The 6000-nt window shown below is 42.4% G+C and overlaps 1 long non-coding RNA gene across 1 annotated transcript in view; it reads right to left on the reverse strand.

The window, feature by feature from the left end:
• Positions 1-4985, reverse strand: part of LOC129014312 (uncharacterized) — a 54335-nt gene extending 49350 nt beyond the window's left edge. The window contains exon 1 of the long non-coding RNA XR_008494192.1: positions 4895-4985. This is a non-coding gene — a long non-coding RNA (uncharacterized LOC129014312). The remainder of the gene's footprint in view (positions 1-4894) is intronic.
• Between the last annotated feature and the right edge of the window lie 1015 nt (positions 4986-6000).

Here is a 6000-nt window from a genome sequence, read left to right on the forward strand (position 1 = left end):
CAAAGAGTGAGTACAGCTGAAGGAGCCAGGGAGCAGAGAGTATATGTTTCAGGTGTGAGGAAGAAAATAGATTTTTGGAAGTTATGAGAACTGTAGAGAGTGAGTTGAGCATAGTTTGTGATTTTAAGGGCCTTTAAAAGTATTAGGGCGGCAGCGGCTGCCACACGCAGACTTGAGGGCTAGGCAAAACAGTAAGGTCAAGTTGTTTGGATAAAAAGGCTACAGGGCGCAGTCCAGGTTCTTGTGTAAGAATTCCAACTGCACAGCCCTGCACTTTGGCTGTGGGTAATGAAAAGGATTGGGATGAGTCAGGGAGAGGCTAGGGTGGGGGCAGTCTCTAAAGCTGTCTTCAAGGAACACAAAGAGGAGTGGGGAAATGATTTAGGATCTATGGGATCAGCTAGGTTTCCTTTTGTGAGTTTATATAATGGTTTAGTTAGGATGGCAAAACCAGGTATCTGAAGTCGAAAGTAGCCAACCATGCCTAGGAAGCAAAGGAGTTGTTGTTTTGTAGAAGGTGCTGGGGTTTGAGAGATCAGTTGGACACAATCAGCAGGGAGAGCACGTGTGTTTTATGAGAATTATGCCAAGATAGGTAACAGATGAGGAAGAAATTTGGGCTTGACTGAAGTAATGGGGGCTGTCCGTGAAGCCTTGCGGCAGTACAGCCCAGGTAATTTGCTGAGCCTGATGGGTGTCAGGGTCAGTCCCAGTGAAAGCGAAGAAAGGCTGGGATGAAGGGTGCAAAGGAATAGTAAAGAAAGCATGTTTGAGATCCAGAACAGAATAATGGGTTGTGGAGGGAGGTATTGAGGATAGGAGAGTATATGGGTTTGACACCACCGGGTGGATAGGCAAAACAATTTGGTTGATAAGGCTCAGATCCTGAACTAACCTGTAAGCATTGTCTGGTTTTAGGACAGGTAAAATGGGGGAATTGTAAGGGGAGTTTATAGGCTTTAAAAGGCCATGCTGTAGCAGGTGAGTGATAACAGACTTGAATCCTTTTAAAGCATGCTGTGGGATGGGATATTGGCGCTGAGTGGGGTAAGGGTGATTAGGTTTTAATGGGATGGTAAGGGGTGCATGATCGGTCGCTAAGGAGGGAGTAGAGCTGTCTTATATTTGTGGGTTAAGATGGGGAGATACAAGGGGAGGATGTGAAGGAAGCTTTGAACTGAGGGAAAAGGTGGCAGTGAGGTATGGCTGTAGCCTAGGAATAGTCAGGGAAGCAGATAATTAAAGTGTCTCGGCCTAATAAGGGACCTAGGCAGGTGGGGATAACTAAAAAGGAGTGCTTGAAAGAGTATTGTCTAAGTTGGCACCAGAGTTGGGGAGTTTTAAGAGGTTTAGAAGCCTGGCCGTCAATGCCTATGACAGTTATAGAGGCAAAGGAAACAGGCCCTTGAAAAGAAGGTAATGTGGAGTGGGTGGCCTCCGTATTGATTAAGAAGGGGGCAGACTTACCTTCTACTGTGAGAGTTACCCGAAGCTTGGCATCCATGATGGTTTGGGGGCTTCCAAGGTGATCAGGCAGTGTCAGTCTTCAGCCGCTAAGCTGAGAAGATCTGGGAAGGAGTCAGTCAGAGAGCCTTGGGCCAGCGTTCCAGGGGCTCTGGGAGTGGCTGCCAGGTGAGTTGAACAGTCAGATTTTCAGTGCGGTCCCGCACAGATGGGACGCAGCTTAGGAGGAATCCCAGGCTGCATGCATTCCTTGGCCTGGTGGCCAGATTTCTGGCATGTGTAGCAAGCTCCTGGGGCAGGAGGTTCTGGAGGAACGCCTGGCCACTGCAGTTCAGGCGTTTGGAAGTTCTCATGTGCTGGAGATGTGGCTGGGGTTTGTCTCACACTGGAGGCAAGGAATTACAACTTTTTTCTATTATTGTACACCTTGAAGGTGAGGTTAATTAAGTCCTGTTGTTGGGTTTGAGGACCAGAATTTAATTTTGGAGCTTTATTTAAAGTTGGGAGCAGATTGGGTAATAAAATGTATATTGAGAATAAGACGGCCTTTTGACCTTTTAGGGTCTAGGGCTGTAAAGCGTCTCAGGGTTGCTGCCAAAGGAGCCATGAACTGGGCTGGGTTTTTCATATTTGATGAAAAAGAGCCTAAATGCTAACTGATTTGGGAGAGGTCAGATAAAGAAAAAGGAGCATTAACCTTGACTATTCCTTTAGCTCCAGCCACCTTTTTAAGAGGAAATTGCTGGGCAGGTTGGGGAGGGCTAGTCACAGAACGAAACTGTAAGCTGGACCAGGTGTGAGGAGGGGAGGTGATAAAAGGACTATAGGGTGGAGGAGCGGAGGCTGAGGAAGAATTGGGACCTAGCTCGGCCTGGCAAGGAGGGGAGAGGTCAGATGGGTCTGTAGAAGAGGAAGATTAGAAAGACTCAGCGACGCTTGGGGTTGGGACTGAGGGGACAGGCGGGAGGGAAAGAAGGAAGATTTGGGATGAGTTGCATTGGGAACAGAGACTACGGAGGGACTGATGTGTAAAAGAATGCCTGGATGTCAGGCACCTCAGACCGTTTGCCCATTTTACAACAAGAATTATTTAGATCTTGTAGGATGGAAAAATTGAAAGTGCCATTTTCTGGCTATTTGGAACCACTGTCGAGTTAGTATTGGGGTCAAGAGGCATTGTAGAAGAAAATAAGGCATTTAGGTTTAGGTCAGGTGTGAGTTGAAGAGGTTTTAAGTTCTTGAGAACACAGGCTAAGGGAGAAGGAGGAGGAGTAGAAGGCTGGAGGGTGGAAGGCTGCCCATAGTGAAGGAGGCAAGCCCAGAGAAAAGAGTAGAGACACGGAGAGAAGGGGTGGGCGTTGCTTGAACCCCAGGAAAATGGAGAAGGGGTAGAGACACGGAGAGAAAGGGTCAGGGGTTTCTTGCCCCCCAGAAAAGCGGCACTTACTGCTAAGGGTGAAGGACCAAGGCAGGCATCCCTGCGTGGTCAGAAACCTCTGAAACGTGGGTGAATAATCAAGCAGGCGTCCCCGCGTGATTAAACGCCAAGGGAAGACTGTCTTCCCGAGTCCATGACCGGTGCCAGAGTTTTGGGTTCATGGATAAAACGCATCTCCTTTGTCTCTACCAGAAAAGGAAAGGAACTGAAATTAAGAGAAGGGAGAGATTGAAGTGTGGCACCAAGATTGAAAGGAGAAAGAGGTTGAGGGATAGTGAGAGAGGTTGGAGAAGAGTGAAAAGAGGCTGCTTACCTGATTTAAAATTGGTGAGATGTTCCTTGGGCTGGTCGGTCTGAGGACCTGAGGTCATAGTGGATCTTTCTCATGGAGCAAAGAGCAGGAGGACAGGGGATTGATCTCCCAAGGGAGGTCCCCCGATCCAAGTAATGGCACCAAATTTCACTCGCGTCCGTGTGAAGAGACCACCAAACAGGCTTTGTGTGAGCAACAAGGCTGTTTATTTCACCTGGGTGCAGGCGGGCTGAGTTCAAAAAGAGGGTCAGCCAAGGGAGATACTGGTGGGGCCTTTTATAAAATTTGGGTAAAGGAAAAATTACAGTCAAAGGGGGGAGTTGTTCTCTGGTGGGCAGGAGTGGGGGGTCACAAGGTGCTCAGTGGGGGAGCTTTTTGAGCCAGGATGAGCCAGGAGAAGAAATTTCACAAGGTAATGTCATCAGTTAAGGCAAGGACTGGCCATTTTCACTTGTTTTGTTGTGGAATGTCATCAGTTAAGGCAGGAACAGGCCATTTAAATATCCCTTCTTTTGTGACTCTTCAGTTACTTCAGGCCATCTGGATGTATAGGTGCAGGTCACAGGGGATATGATGGCTTAGCTTGGGCTCAGAGGCCTGACAGCTGACATCATTGTCAATGGTATTGCATTACATTTACAATTGCCATTGCTAGTATATAAAAAGACAATTGATATTTATATATTGTTTTGCATATATAAGTGTATCTAGTAGTTCTAAAAACTTCTAAAAACCTTTTAGGTAGATGTTTTAGAATTTTCTGTATTCATGATTTATCAACTACAAATAGGACAGTTTATTTCCAAATTGTATGCCTTTTATTTCTTTGCTTGACTTACTGCACAGGCCAAGTCCTTCTTTTACATTATTAAACAAAAGTGGTGAAATTTGGCTGTTTTTAAATAGTTTTTTCAGGTTGAGAAAGTTTCCCTTCCATTTCTTTTACTATTTTGTTAATAGTTTCTATCATTAATAGGTATTAGAATTTATCAAAAGATTTCTCTGCATCTAATGATATAATCATGTTTCCTTTCCTTTATTCATAACTACGGTACCATACATTCCTGACAATGATAATCACTCTTAATTTTTTATCAGATTCTTACACCACCGTATATTTTACCATACATCATGTATATTTTAATAAGAAATATATTATAAATATTTGTATGTTTCTGGCCTTATGTTGCTGGTATCCTACTATATATATCCTATTAAAGTTTGTTTTTCCCACTCAACAATATGTTTTTAAAATCCATCTATAATAATATGTGACACTATGGTTTATTTTCACCGATCTGTACCATTCATTTATCTGAACATTACAGATTAAAATCACCCAATTTCCTGTCAAAGCATATTTGGTTTGCTTACCACTTTTTTGCCATTATAAACTTTTTCAAGATGAACCTTCTTCTGCATGTCTCCCAGTGAGTATGTTAGTTTCCTGATTGTACATTGCTTGGGGCGGGGATTGCCGGATGAAATACCCTGCATGTGACTACATTGGGACTGGACAAAGAGAAAGTAAATGGGTGGGCCAGCAACAAAAAAACAACATACCCCTTCAGCTTTGCAAGACAATGCCAACTTCTTTTCCAAAGTGGTGGCAGCAATTTACATTCACACAAATGAATACGATTACTTGTTGTTCTGTATGCATACAACTCAGTAATTACTATCTGCCAGTAGATGTTGATCTCAATTTGGTGGATCCCTTTGTGGTTTTGTTGGTAAATATACACCAAGGTTTCATTGGTAAATGTCTTGCTTGCTGTTTATTCTTGTTTCTTTTCTTTAAAATATCTATTCATATCATTTTGAGGTCCACTGCAATGATATTAAATTTTATAGATTAATTTGAGAAGTATATTTCTATAATTGCGTGGAGACCTATTAAAAAACAATTTACTTTTACCTTTCTTAATGCTATTACATAAGGATTTATCACTTTCTCTTTGTATTTCTGTTGTCAGATTTATCTCAAAGTTATTCAGTTCTTAATATTTTGGCAATGCAAATAGTATGTTCAAATTATACTTTGTAACTGTATATTGCTAGCATATAACAACTCACTTTATTTCAAATTTTGGTCTTATGTTTAGAAACCAAGTTATACATTTTGATGATAAATATTAGTAATTTGATTATGGATTCCCATACTTCTTTTACATGAATATTAATATCACCCCAGAATTGACAGGGTTTTCTGTCCCATTTATGACAAGTATTTATTCATTTTATTTTTCTTACTTGAATGGCTAGGACTTTGAATAAAATATTGAGTGAAAATGATGATTGCCAGTATACTTATTCATCTCTGATTTTTTCCCCCTGCTTTTCTTTTTTAAGAGTCAGAGTCTTGCTCTATTGCCCAGGCTGGAGTGCAATGGTGTGATCATAGCTAACTGCAGCTTTGATCCTCCTGCTTCAAACGATCCTCCTGCTTCAGCCTCTCAAGTAGCTGGGACTACAGGTGTTTGCCGCCAAGTCTGGCTAATTTTTTATTTCTTGTAGAGATAGGGTCTCACTATGTTGCCTGGGCTGGTCTCCGGCTTTGGACCTCAAGTTATCATCTTACCTTGGCTTCCCAAAATGCTGGGATTACAGGCATGAGCCACCACACCCAGCCCTCATTTGTGATTTTTAAATCAATGCTTCTAAGCTTTTACTGTAAAGTCTGATGGATTTTTGGTAGATCATCTTTATTAGGTTAGTAGAGTTTCCTTCTAGTCTATGTATGATAAGGGTTTTATTATTATTATTATTAAATAATTGCTAAATT

The sequence above is a fragment of the Pongo pygmaeus genome, chromosome 16 (assembly GCF_028885625.2).
Source record: "Pongo pygmaeus isolate AG05252 chromosome 16, NHGRI_mPonPyg2-v2.0_pri, whole genome shotgun sequence".
NCBI classification, from domain to species: Eukaryota; Metazoa; Chordata; class Mammalia; order Primates; family Hominidae; genus Pongo; species Pongo pygmaeus.